Source organism: Gossypium arboreum, chromosome 4 (assembly GCF_025698485.1).
Source record: "Gossypium arboreum isolate Shixiya-1 chromosome 4, ASM2569848v2, whole genome shotgun sequence".
NCBI classification, from domain to species: Eukaryota; Viridiplantae; Streptophyta; class Magnoliopsida; order Malvales; family Malvaceae; genus Gossypium; species Gossypium arboreum.
This window is the reverse complement of record NC_069073.1, coordinates 102,730,020-102,744,630: the sequence shown is the minus strand read 5'-3', so window position 1 is coordinate 102,744,630 and position 14,611 is coordinate 102,730,020. Positions and strand designations below refer to the sequence as shown.

General features: G+C 35.7%; 1 long non-coding RNA gene across 1 annotated transcript; it reads left to right on the top strand.

Moving 5' to 3' along the window:
• Positions 1-8,392: 8,392 nt before the first annotated feature.
• On the top strand, positions 8,393-9,526 carry LOC128291658 (uncharacterized). Its single transcript, XR_008281475.1, has 2 exons — positions 8,393-8,508; positions 9,230-9,526. It is a non-coding gene; the product is annotated as an uncharacterized LOC128291658 (long non-coding RNA).
• The last annotated feature ends 5,085 nt before the right edge of the window (positions 9,527-14,611 follow it).

The following is a 14,611-nucleotide window of genomic DNA, read 5'->3' as shown; positions in this document are numbered from 1 at the left end:
ATTCCTCAACTTGCTTGGATTGGATTGGATATTTATCTAAAATGATTCTATGGGTTCCAACTTCCAAGCTTTAGAATATATGACGAATGCCACTCTAGAATTTAAGATATCCTAATCCATTATTGGATTATTTACCACTTCGAAATCGAATTCATGAACAGCCAATTTTTGCTCCGAATCTAAACACTTTTTAAATTCCGAATTGAGCTTTGTTTTTCTTGAAGGAAATAATAATAAAGGATGGATTATTTATTCAACCTCTGATTTTGGATTATATTTTTAGATTTAAAAAAATCATTTTGCACAAAAAAGAAGAAGTTCAAAATATGTACGGAGAAAGCTTGATCTGTTTAATGTTATAACGTTTATATCATATGAAAAAATGTTAATTGCTTATTTTCAAATTTTAAAAAAATATATAATGGCAATAAAAGAATTGTATATATGTAAATATTAAATATTAAATAAAAACAATATTTTTCTACGTAAATTTAAAAACAAGGAAATGAAAAGAAAGTAATATTCTTTCCTTGTTAGGATAACTTTGTTTTATTTAAACAAGGTTTTACTTTCTCTTGATTACTCAATTTTAATTACCCCTAATATGAGAGAAAATAAAATGATTGTGTCCCTAAAGATGCAAAATAACATAAACTTCTACATAAGTTATTTTATACGCAAGATATAATTGGAAAAAATTACTATAAATAATAATTTCCTTTCAACTTTTTACAATTTAACCAAATAAAGATGGTAAAATTTCTTTACTTTCTTTTTCTTTATTAATTTTAACTAATCAAACAAAAAACATATATTAATTCATTTTCTTTAACTCTCTCTTTTTCTTTACAATTATCTACCCATACCCGCTTCAAAATTATTAAAGGAACTTCAGATTAATATATCCTATTCCAAGCTACATGCATAAACGTTGGACCGGTATACTAAATGAGCATGGTAGGTGGTACAAGATTTGGCTGCTTCAGGATTTTATACAGAAAAGCCGCTTTCTTTTTGAGATTTCTCTTTCGGTTCCTTTACAACCAGAAGTAATTTTCATTGTGAATGTTGTTGTTTCAAGAGGTTATGGGTACATTCATTAGATAATTACAAGACAAGTTTTCCACCCACAGACCCACATTTCATAAAAGCACAAAATAATTGAGTTATTGTGGAATTAGTGGCCATACATAAAGTCAAACTGATGTGTAAACCATGAAAATTGAACGGAGAAAGCATTAAGGGGATTTCTCTACCATAGACTGGTCCTTCTTCCTCTGAAGAATTCAACAAAGCAAATGACACAATAAAGCTTAAGAAAGATATGTTGGGACAAATAGAAAAAAATAGAAAAAGAAATAAATAAATCTTCACCATTTCCTCCAATAATGAAGCTTGATTTTAGTATCAAGGCAATCATTTTCGTCTTATCCACTCCCTCTTTTTCCTATTAGTGGAATGTGCATAAGCAAAATCATAGCGCTATTCGGGATTTAATTTATGATCCTTAATAATGCTTTTTCACTTGCACTATATTTGTTGTAATTGCAAACATAACACAACTGTTGTCGTAAAAGAAAATTGAACTAGCGATGATAAAATTCAAATAATTAGATTTTGAATTGATTCATTTCGAATAAAGATAGTTTGTTTTGAAAATGAATTTGTTTAACTATTGGATTACGATATTTTACAATAATTCTTAAAATTGAATAGAATAGAGTAAGACTATATATAATATATCTAATATCTATAAAAGTGATAATGATATTTAAATTTTAACATCTTTAATAAAACCAGATAATGTAAAACATAACAACAATGAAATCGCGACAAATTAAATCATATTTATGCCATTTCACATCACTAATCAAAATGTAAAATTGTGACCCTTATTTAAATCCGGCTTCGGACTACAAAAATCATTTAGATCCAGCGTAAGGGGTGTAGTGTTGAACCCAGGCATGACTTTGGCTGCATGCATGCCCACCAAATCTCCAAAAACAAAAAGGTTAAATATTAAAAAAGAGAAAACCCAATCTTCTTCCTGGGACAAGAAACTCTGTTGATCTGAGAGTGGATGTCAGTAAGCACTGAGTTAGGAGGGAATCTTTTTTTTTTAATTTAATGGGAGAATTTGAAGTTATTTATAGCAATCAAGAAACACTCTTTTGTGAGAAAAATAGAAAAGCAACTCCACCATCACCACCACCTAGTTCATTGACCCCTTCAGCTAAGCAACGCAAAGGGCACAACAATCTCTAAACAATTGGCACTCACATCTCTACTTAAATTATTAAAGCCAACTAACATAATGTTTTCGACTTTGCTTTTGTTACTATCAAGTATTAATCAGTATTACCGGGTAATGATTTGTCGCCATCATAACTATTCCATTCATTTAGCCTTTTATTTGTTATATCAATAAAGTTATATAAAGTGTTTGGAATAAACTATGAAGGTGTTTCAGATATTAAAATTATTATTAATTATGGATTTTGAGATATATATATTTTATAAATTTAGATTTAAATAATTTGTGAAAATTTCAAATCTATCTATTATTTAGAAAATATTTAAATTTTATTTTAATACATTTTGAATCTAAAACCTTTTATATATAAGATCATATCTTAAAAATTTAATCATTGTTTACAAAATTAATAAATAAATGTATAAAAATATAATAAACATATTTTCCAAAAATAATATAATAATTAATAATAAAATTAAAGTAATTATTTTTAATATGTATATGTATATATATGTAAACTAATTTCTATACCGTACGATTCACAAATTTGTTGTATATATCTATTAGAATATTTTATTTATTAGTTTAAAATAATTTTAAGATCCATAACATTTGACAAATAAAATGATTAAAAATAAAATTCATATAAATATGAATCCTTGATTTTTTTATTCATTTATGGTATTATAATAATTGTAAAAATCATATAGGGTTAACTATAAAAATAGTCACTTTTGTTAACCTTAGATTACATTTTAGTCATTTATATTTGAAATATTATGTTTTAGTCACTTACGTTATCGTTTTGTTACGAAGTGGTCACTCTGCCGTTAAGCTCTGTTACCTCCCTAACGGCAATCCTACGTGCCAGTCTAAATGGATTTCAAATGGCAACTTGAATGTCCAACTGGGATTAAAATAAAATTTTAATTAAATAAATTTAAAATTTTAAATTAATTACACCTTTTGAACTGGAAAAGGAAAACCCTTCCTCTCCTTTTTTTTTCTTTAGTTTTCTTTTCCATTTGATTGAAAAAACTGTCATCTTTGTTGAATTGAAGCAGTAGAAATCAAACTGAGTGCTTCATCAATTGATTGAATTTTTTATTCAACATGGAGGGTCCATTTACATATTCTTTGCATCCTTTTGTCTCTCTTACTGAATGAGTAGTTTAACTCTAAAACAATAACCCTAAATTAAAAACCTTCATATTTTCTTCCTTTACATCCATCCGTCCTTCCTTTATGATATTTTCTTCACAAAAGAAGAAACCCTTAAAAAGAACCCAGAAGGTCAAATCTTTAGTAAGTATCCATGTGGTCTGAATACTTAATCCGTCATCTAGATCTTTGAAGGTTTGTTTCTTGAAAAAATCCTTAATCTTATTTTTGTTATCAAAGTTATCTTATTATTGATAAACAAAAATATTTTCAAGTTATTACTTGTTGCAATTTTCTATTTGGCTAGTAATGTCTAGACTTTTAGACACTTTACAATCTAAAAAAAGCTCTTTTTTTTTTTAAATTTATTTTTTGCTTTTGAGTTTTTTAACTTTTTCTACCATCTTACCATTTGAGTTTCCTTTTCCCTCTCATTCTGTTTTCAACTTTGTAGGTGGTTTTTCTAGAATATATGCTATGGTTAGAGGGTCATTTTAAAAATATTTCTTGCCCTTTAATGGTGTAAATAAGATTAAAAACACAGGGTTCTTCAAACGCATAGAGGTAAAAGTTAGGCAAGATCAAAGGACGGTATACGTTGGTCTGGTCACTGATGTGGGAAGCAGATTTATGTGGGTTAGTTTGGTATTTTGATTTGGTAGATTTTATCTAGCTTTGACAAGGACCAATTCACCATTTTTTTAGGTTAAATTTTCCTACTTTGGCTTAAAGTTAATGGGTTGATTTGTTCAAAAATGTGATATTTTTTTTTACGAATTTAATTTAGGTGATATAAAACTTAGGACCTTTAATTGTTTAATTATTTACGAATGATTTTAGAAACTTGTCTTCTAGTAATATTCGATCAATTTTAAGTGTGCATAGAAAGTAAATTTCACGTTTTTTTAGTTGATCACTATGATAGAATTTTGTGTCATAACTTTTATGCTGAAGTACTCCAAGTGTTTTTCCTATTACATAAGTTATGTTTAATGATAGATAACTTGTAGAACATTACATAAGACTTTTCCTTGTTAATGTGCTATCTCTATTATTGTAACGTAAGGTTCAAATAAATCTGGTAAGGACCGGTTGTTCTTCGAGGAAATAAATGGTGAAAATTTCGGTTAAATGTCATAAGTTGTATCATTTTATATGCTACTCGTGTATCTCTTATACTTGAAATTTTCCAGTTTGATTGTGTGTAATTGTGTTAACATTACTGACCATGGATGTAAGACCCCTTACCCGTACCCGAGGCCGGGATAAGGTACGAGGCGTTACCGGACAAACATACAAACATTAAACTAAAATACGGGCCATAAAATTTCATTCATATTTCAAAACGTTCATTCACTTACACATAGTCCCTTATTTGAGTCTACGAAGCCCAAAACATACTTTAGAAAGGGTTCGGGACTAAACTAAGAACTTATGAAAATCTTGGAAATTTCATGCTTTAAGGCTCCACACACCCGTGTCCCAAAGTCGTGTTCCATACACGGCTGAGACACATGGTCGTGTCTCTGCCTGTGTGGAATATACCTAGGCTATTTTCCAAGCTTTGGTCAACCTTAATCTCTTACACACTTATACAAAATCAAAAGCATATAACATGGTATTCATTTAATGATTAAATATTCTCAATTAAACCACAAACATAACATTTGTATGTCATCATACATGTGTCTCTCATACTCATTTTACCTTGTTTATTATAATACCACTTATACATTTATACCAAGATTATCATCTTACCAAATATCTCCAGCTTAATCATCAAGCATTCATATTTAAAACTAGATCATATCTTTATAAAATACTACAATTCAGATGCGCAAAATAACATGCTTGCTTGAAACATTTCAATTCAACTCCATACCCAACAAGCATTACATTGAGACTAGTCATATATATATATATATACATGTCATGATACATATCATTCTCTTTCTGTTTTCTTATAAACACATATCATTTATTTCATTATATCAATGTTTCATATACCATAGTTTCCATGTATTCCACATATATTTATTTTCCTCCTCCTCCTCTCCATTCCACATCCTTAATGTATATAGCATTCTTGTAAGTACGATTTCACAATTTACTAATAAATGCTCCCATCAAACTGTCCACACGAGTCATAGTCACTTACTTATTTATAATTCGAGCTACAGAGCTCCAAATTAAGATCCGTAAATTTCCCCTGAAACTAGACTCACATATCTTTCCACTATAAAATTTTTATAATTTTTTGTTTAGCCAATTAGTACAGTTTATTCATTAAAATTTCCCCTGTTTCACTTTCTGATAGTTCTGACCTCTCTTCACTAAAAATTAATTATCTCACAGTACAGAACTCAGATAATGTTCTTGTTGATTTATATTGAAAATAGACTCATTAGGGATTTTAAAAATATAAGTTTAAGCCTCTAATTATTTTTATCCAAATTTTTGTGATTTTACAAAGTCAAAACAGGGGATCACGTAATCATTCTGAACCAGTCTCACAAAAACATAAATATCTCAAAATATAGAACTCCTTTTCTTGCTCTGTTTCTTTTATATGAAAATAGACTCATTAATATTTAATTTGATATCTAATTCAGTCTCTGATTAAATTTCTTCTATTTTTGGTGATTTTTCAAAATCACGTCACTGCTATTGTCCAAAACAGTTTTATTGCTAATTCACTCTTTCACACTTTCTTTGTATTAACCTCATTTTAACATACATATCACAAATCATTTTCACCACATTTCATACATCACAAGTATAGGCCCATGATCACAAGGTCACCATAAAATCATCCTCATGCATAACTTACTTGTTTATAACCTTACCACATCCTGGTCACTTAATGAACACATCATTCACATAACCAAGTTCCTGCACTTATTCATCACAAAACTCACAAAGCAATACATAGAGAGTCTCCCGTTGAAAACTTCGGATCTTCGATACTTGGTGGTTTCAGCACATAGCTCCACCCATCACATAGTTCGGCTCTTTTGTACACATGGTGAACACTCAGTACCACCCATGTGACCTAGCCAGTTTATCTCGTAGCTCTCTTGTCTACATGGTGTCCTTCACCTAGAACCACGCATGCGACCTAGCTACATATATCCCGTAGCTCTCTTGTCTACATGGTGTACACATAGTATCACCCATGCAACCTAGCTACATTATAATGTCTTGTAGCTCCCTTGTACACATGATGTGCACTCAGCACCATACATTTGACCTAGCTACATACTATCTGTATCATCCAATCTTTCCGAAGGTTCAACCGGGATTTCTCTCTCTTTTCCAACAATTTCACCAATCAAGTAATTATCCACAAACATATTTCTAATATTATTATAAAATATCATAATACAAGTAATATTGATGTATTACTTACATATAAACTTACATCTCATTTAATATCAAGGCAATAACATTAAATTACACATTGCCTTATTAAAAATCAGATGAACGCATACAATTTCCCATAATATCCATAATCATAGAAATCACATTTATGTATGATAATTCAATGCACTTCATGTGCCATAGACATATTTTTAAATCAATTCATAAACTTGGCACCATAATCATTTAATTTAACATAATTCAATTAATTCACTAAATTTAACTTTCAAATATAAATTACAACATTATTGCTGTATTATTGTGACATCCCAAAATTGACCCTAGTCGGGATGTGGTTTCGGGACCACAAAACTGAGGCATAAAATAATTTATAATTTATTTTGATGCCTATAATATGTTAATTCATGTGTGACATTTTGATGTTTCGATTTAGAGTTATAAATGTGAATTTCACTAGAAAGGGCCTAGTAGTAAACATTGAAAGTATGATGGGGAAATGTGGGATGACTAGTTGATAATGCATGCAAAAATAAGGGATTTGCATGTCAAATTTCCCCTTAACATGAAGTGGCCGCCATGACAAGGAATCATGGGCTAAACATGTCATGAAACATGTTTTGTTGGTGCACTAGGGAGAAACAATAAACAAATGAGTATGGGTAATAAAGAAAGAAAAAAAAATGTGTGTGTGTGAGTGAAACCCCCCTTGCGTGCATTGTGGAAGAGAAAGAAAATTTTGTTCATCCATTTTCTCTTCTTTGGCCGAAAATACTAAGGAAAAGGGAGGATTTTTGCTTCATGCTTGGTTTAGAAGAGAACTAGAAGGAGATTTGGCTATACTTGCATCAAGATTAAGGTATGTTTGAGGTTGTGTCATGAGATTCATGCTTGTTTTGGTTGCTAACTTGATGTGCATGTTAGCCATGGTTCAAATCCTTGTTATGCCATGGAAATGGTATTTGGCCAAGGTGGATTTTGTGTTAATGCCATTGCATGTTAAATATGAAGCTTGTTAATGGTGTATGTGATGGGGATTGATGGCTCTTGGACTTTCTTTTTAGTATTTTTGAGTGAGACATTAAGTTCTTTGCTTAATCATGACCAAAATGATGGTGTTGTGATGTATTCGGTCATGGTATATCCACAAGTATGATTCATGCATGTTGCATGGTAGGTAAGATTTGAGCTTTGAATATGTGTTTGCACATGATGAATTGGTATGACATATATACTATTTCAAGGTATATATTTGCTTGGGATGATGTTTTCGGTTATGTAGTACATGAGAGATGTGTATTGAGCTACAATATGTAATCGTTAGTTAGTAAAATGCATGCTGTTTTTGTGTGGTATTAAGTGCATAATCGGCCTCAACATGGGCATGCATATTCGCCACATGAGGGAAATTGGTGTGCATGCATTCGGTTAGAGGCAAGCATATTGATGCCTATTCTTGGCTTAGAAAATTGGCTAAGAGGAATACTAACTAAGGTGTTGAGTTCGATTCATGATTTTGTACATATGCGACTTTGATGCCTAATGAGTAGATATTTATATATTGGCTAGGCATCTTGAATTCCTCTTCCGATGCTCAAATGATAAAACCAATTTATTTGTTAAATTTAGCTCAAGAAGCTAGAGGTGGAGAATCAAGCAAAGGCAAAGGAAAGATAATCGAGTAGTCGATTGGAAATCGTTTCATCCAATATAAGGTAAGTCATAAAGCATATATTTGGCATTGATTTAAATGATCATAATATATATATGCAATTGTGTTTAATGAATTGATGTGTAAGTGGAAATGTGTGTGTATGGAATGATGCCATTGTTGAATGTATAAAGGTAGTAAAATGCATAACGTATTGGTCTTGGCACTAAGTGTGCGGGTATAAATGGACACGGTGACAAGATTGGCACTAAGTGTCGGATTTAAAATTTGTACAGCACTAAGTGTGCGAATTTGATTATATAGCACTATGTGTGCGAGCTGATTATATAGCACTAAGTGTGCGGACTTATTATATGCTTTTGCATCACTATTGGCACTGAGTGTGCGATATTATCGAGTTGATCACGGACAGCGGATCGGGTAAGTACCTCGAGCTCATGATGAATAGAAAATACGTCCATGCTTGGGGTTGAATTGGTAAGCCTTAAATCTATGTGATGATTGAAATTGTATGGTTGTGCTGGAAAATGAGTTAATGTGTAAAAAATGCTTGATTATCTTGTTGTGTAGAATATGAAATGTGGATGTATGAATTGGTGCGAGATTGGACCGAAAGGTTCGAGGTATTATGGTATGGATTCGATATGGACGAGTACCTAGTTTCATTTGTTGTACATGTAGTAGTAATTTTATCGATGGATTGACGAATGCTTATGACTTCTGAGTTGTAAACTCACTCGGTGTTTTCTTGTCACCCATTTTAGGTCACTGGGACTCGTACTGTTGTGTGCTCGGAACCGTCGTTGAAGTCATCACACCGGCTGAAATCTTGTGGTATTACTTTTTTTTTGTTGTTGAAGAACATTTGGCATGTATAGGCTATTATATTTTGTCGATTTGTGGGATTGTAAACTTTAAGCCATGTGAAAATGGCCTATGTGGTCGTCGAGTGGGATGCTAGAACCTATAGCCACGAGTCTTAGAAACTCAAATTTTGTTAAGGTGGCCATAATTTGTGTCATGTATGATGGATGATTAAGGCCAAGGAAAAATTCATGAAATTGGCATAGTCTACTGCAGTAACTGTTGCGGACAGCAGCAGTGAGATGAGATTGAAAAATCACTAAAATAGTATAAGTAGAATTAAATAGTGAGTAAATTATGGAACTGATCCTTGATGAATCTATTTTATATGGACGAAACGAAACGACCATATGAGCAGTATACTGGGAGATATTAAAGTTCTCGTGAGACAGGGCCAGAACGATTTCTGGGTCCCCTGTCGTGACTTTGAAAATTTACCATAAATTATCCAGAAAGAATTAGGAGTCATGCCTTATATGTACAGATTCCATTTTGAGTCTAGTTTCATTAGAAACAAACGGCACCAGTATTAAAGCCCTGTACAGAAAGATATTCAAGTTGTAACGCGCGGAGGTCAGAGCAGTCGATCCCTGTAACATGGGTGACTTTAACTAATAAACTGTACCAATTGGCCCAACCAAAATTCTAAAAATAAATCCATGGATGGATATATGAGTCTAAATTCAGGGAAAATTTACGAAACCAGTTTCCGAGTTTTGGAACTCGAGATATGATTTTTAAGGCGACGGTGACGCAGTTTTCCAGCCTGTCCAGAAATGCCAAATTGGTCGGTACTTTAAGAGGATTTGTCTCGTTAACCCTCGTGTCCGACACGGCGTCGGTCACGAGTTAGGGTGTTACAATTTTATTGGTATCAGAGCTATGGTTTAGTCGGTTCTAGGACTACCATAGCGCGTGTGAGTCTAGCTATACATGCCAAATTGATAGTGCTTAATAATGTGATGACTTCTGACGGTTGAAATTTTTGTTTTAATTAGCGATGGAACCCGGGGTAGAGACCCTTGGCGGATGACGTTGAAAGTGTAGCGGCTGCTCTGCGCAAGGGACACCGCCTGTTGAGCCTCGGTCATCCGCGAATAATCAAAATGAAGGCGAAACAAGCCTTCTTCACTATGATGAATGAGTGGGTCGCGCAATATGCCCGAACCAACCCGGCTGTCCAACCATTCCGAATTTAAACACTCCACCCCAAGAGCCCGCAATGCCTCCGATTCTTGATCCTGTGAGGCTGAGTAAACCACCGTGGACTTGATTAGGAAGCGTGGGGCGAGGAGTTCAAGGCCATAGTTCTTGATGATGCCGAAAAGGCCGAGTTCGCTCGATAACACCATTAGAGTGTTAGATGAATCATGCACCCCGACGAATGTCTTAAGTGTGCTATATCCTTGTTGCGAGACTCGACTTACTATTGGTGGAGGACTTTAATTTCCATAGTCCCAAATGAACGAGTTACTTGGGATTTCTTCCAATCCAATTTCGAAAGAAATACATTAGTCAACGGTTCATCGATCGAAGCGTAAGGAATTCTTGGAACTCAAGCAAGGCCGGATGATCAGATCTCAATCTGAACATGAGTTCGTAAGACTTAGTCGGTATGCTCGGGAGTGTGTGGCTGATGAGGTTGCGATGTGCAAAAGATTTGAAGAAGGATTGAATGAAGAGTTAAAGTTACTAGTGGGAATTTTGGAGATAAAGGAGTTCGTGACACTAGTCGAACGAGCACGCAAGGCGGAAGAACTTGGGAAGGAGAAGAAGAAGGCTGAATTTGAAGCAAGAGATTACCGTAAAAGATCGACGAGTAAAGCTCCGTTCTCGGCTACAAAGAGGTTCGGGGAGGACACCAATGAAGTCGAGAACATTGCGGGAATTTCCATTAGAACCCGACCAGCGACGGACTCCGAGCTACTTGAGAGCTAGTGTGGGCAATAATCGTCAAGAGAGACCTGAATGCCCCCAATGTGGAAGACGACACCTAGGTGAATGTTGGGGTAAGTCATTAATAGGGCTGTTATGGATGCGGTTCAAGGACCACTTCATTAGGGATTGCACGAGCTAGATGAGAAGAATAAGATGCAAGGTCGCGAGATCTAGTGGGCGACAGACTAGAGGTAGACCCCAGGGTTTCGAGGAGGTAGGGGCGGTAATCGAGGGGAGCCACCGATCGGCTGTTCGATCCGAGACCCGAGCTCTGCTAGAGCATATGCCATCCGCGCACGAGAGGAGGCATCCTCCCCGACGTTATCACCGGTACTTTTACTCTCTTTGATACTAGTGTGATTGCATTGATTGACCCGGCTCTACTCATTCATATGTATGTGAAACTTTAGCATCCAAGAAGACTCTACTGTTGAGTCTCTTGAGTTCGTAATTCAGTGTCAAACCCTTTGGGTCAATACGTACTCGTTGATAAAGTGTGCAAGAGATGCCCCCTAATAATTCGAGAATCCTGTTTTCCGGCCGATCTGATGCTTTTACCATTTAATGAATTCGATGTTATTCTTGGTATGGATTGGCTGACCGTACATGATGCAGTGGTGGACGCAAAGGAAAACCATTGATTTGAGGAGTACAAATAATGAGGTAGTCCGAGTCGAGTCTACTGATTTAAAAGGAGCGCCAGCGATGATATCTTCTATGACCGCTCGGAGGTACGTGAAAAAGGGGTGTGAAACATACCTTGCGTATGTGTTTGGAAGTAAAGAGACGGAAAGGAAACTCGAATCGGTACCGATGGTTTGTGAGTATTCAGATGTTTTTCTGAGGAGTTACCGGATTGCCACCGGTTCGAGAAGTGGAATTCGACATCGGTTGTACCGGGTACTACGCCGATTTCAATAGCCCCGTATCGTATGGCATTAACGGAATTAAAGGAATTGAAGGTTCAATTGCAAGAACCGGCGGATAGAGGTTTCGCCGACCGAGTTTTTCTCCATGGGGCGCTTTGTATTGTTTGTGAAGAAGAAGGACGGAACCATGAGGTTGTGCATCGACTATCGTCAACTCAATAAAGTGACGATAAAGAATAAATATCCATTGCCACGAATTGACGATTTGTTTGATCAATTAAAGGGAGCCTCGGTGTTTTCAAAGATAGATTTGAGGTCGGGTACTATCGGTTGAGGGTCCGAGAATCGGACATACCCAAAACCGCTTTTAGAGCGAGGTATGGTCACTACGAATTCTTGGTGATGCCGTTTGGGCTCACTAATGCCCTGCGGTGTTTATGGATTTAATGAATAGAATTTTCAGGCCATACTTGGATCGGTTCGTAGTTGTATTTATCGATGACATTCGGTCTATTCGAGAGATGAAACGAGCATCTTGAACACACGAGGCTAGTGTTGCAAATCTTACGAGATAAGCGATTATCATAAAGTTCAAGAAATGTGAATTTTGGTTGAAAGAGGTTAGCTTTTTGGGGCACGTGGTGTCGCGTGATCGGTGTCGGTGGACCGAACAAAATTCGCCATAGTCGATTGGAAACCACCAAGGAATGTTACCGAAGTTAGGAGCTTTTTGGGGCTTGCGGTTATTACCGACGATTTGTAAAGGTTTCTCGACAATAGCCACGCCAATGACAAAGCTACTCCAAAAGGATGTTAAGTTTGAATGGACGGAGAAATGTCGAAAAGTTTCGATCAACTGAAAGCTTATTTGGTGAAGCCCCAATTCTAGTGCAACCCGAATCGGGCAAAGAGTTTGTCATTTATAGTGACGCATCCCTACTTGGGTTGGGTTGCGTATTGATGCAAGAAGGCGAGTTGTGGCCTATCGTCGAGGCAACTAAAGCCACATGAGAAAAATTATCCGACCCATGATCTCGAATTGGTCGCCATCGTATTCGCCTTAAAGATATGGCGACATTACTTATTTGGTGAGAAGTGCCATGTGTATTCGGATCACAAAGTCTCAAATATTTGATGACCCAAAGAGACTTGAACTGCGACAAAGGCGATGGCTCGAGTTGTTAAAGGATTATGAGCTCGTCATTGATTATCACCCGGAAGGGCTAATGTGGTTGCGGATGCCTTAAGCCGAAATCACTATTTGCTTTATGACGATGAATGTACACTTGTCTATTCTACCCGACAATGTGTTAGTAGCCGAATTGAAGGCCAAACCATTGTTGGCTCATCAAATTCGGAAGCTCGAAAAGTTGATGAGGAGTTGCTTGCAAAACGAAGTGAGTGTGTTCTGAACAAGGAATCAGAGTTTCAAATTGATGATGACGATTGTTTGAGGTTCAGAAGTCGTCTGTGTGTTCCAAAGAATTCGGAACTTATTTCGATAATTCTAAATGAAGCCCATTGTAGTCGAATGTCAATCCACCGGGTAGTACTAAAATGTACAATGACACAAACGCCAATTTTGGTGGCCCGGTATGAAACGAGACATTTCTGAATTTGTTTCAAGGTGTCTGATATGTCAACAAGTGAAAGCGGAACATCAAGTGCCATCGGGATTACTTCAGCCGATCATGATACCCGAATGGAAATGGGATCGAGTCACAATGGACTTTGTATCCGGACCGCCATTGTCGGTGAGTAAGAAGGATGCGATTTGGGTCGTTGTCGATAGACTAACTAAGTCGGCTCACTTTATCCCGTCGTCGGATTTTCAATGGACAAATTAAGCGGAATTGTACGTTTCTCGATTGTGAGATTACACGGGTGCCTATTTCTATCGTGTCGGATAGAGACCCAAGATTTACGTCGCGATTTTGGAAGAAATTGCAAGATGCTTTGGGTACCAAGCTGCATTTTAGCACCGCTTTTCATCCCCAAACCGATGGTCAATCCGAACGGATAATTCAAATACTCGAGGATATGTTGAGATGTTGCATCCTTGAGTTTAGTGGTTCATGGGAGCGGTATTTACCTTTGATTGAATTCGCCTACAACAATAGCTTTCAATCAAGCATTAAGATGGCGCCTTACGAGGCTTTATACGATCGTAAATGCCGTACCCCATTATTCTGGTGAACTTAGTGAAGGTAAATTCTTGAGGTTGATTTGGTTAAGGATGCCGAGCAAAAGTTCGAGTAATTCGTGAAAGTTTGAAAGTCGCGCCGGATCGCCAAAAGTCGTATGCGGATTTGAAAAGAAAAGATATTGAATATCGGGTTGGAGACAAGGTCTTTCTCAAAGTTTCACCTTGGAAGAAGGTGCTTAGATTTGGTCGTAAGGGCAAATTGAGTCCGAGGTTTATCGGGCCATATGAAGTATCCGAACGAGTTGGGCGATCGCATATCGATTAATTTT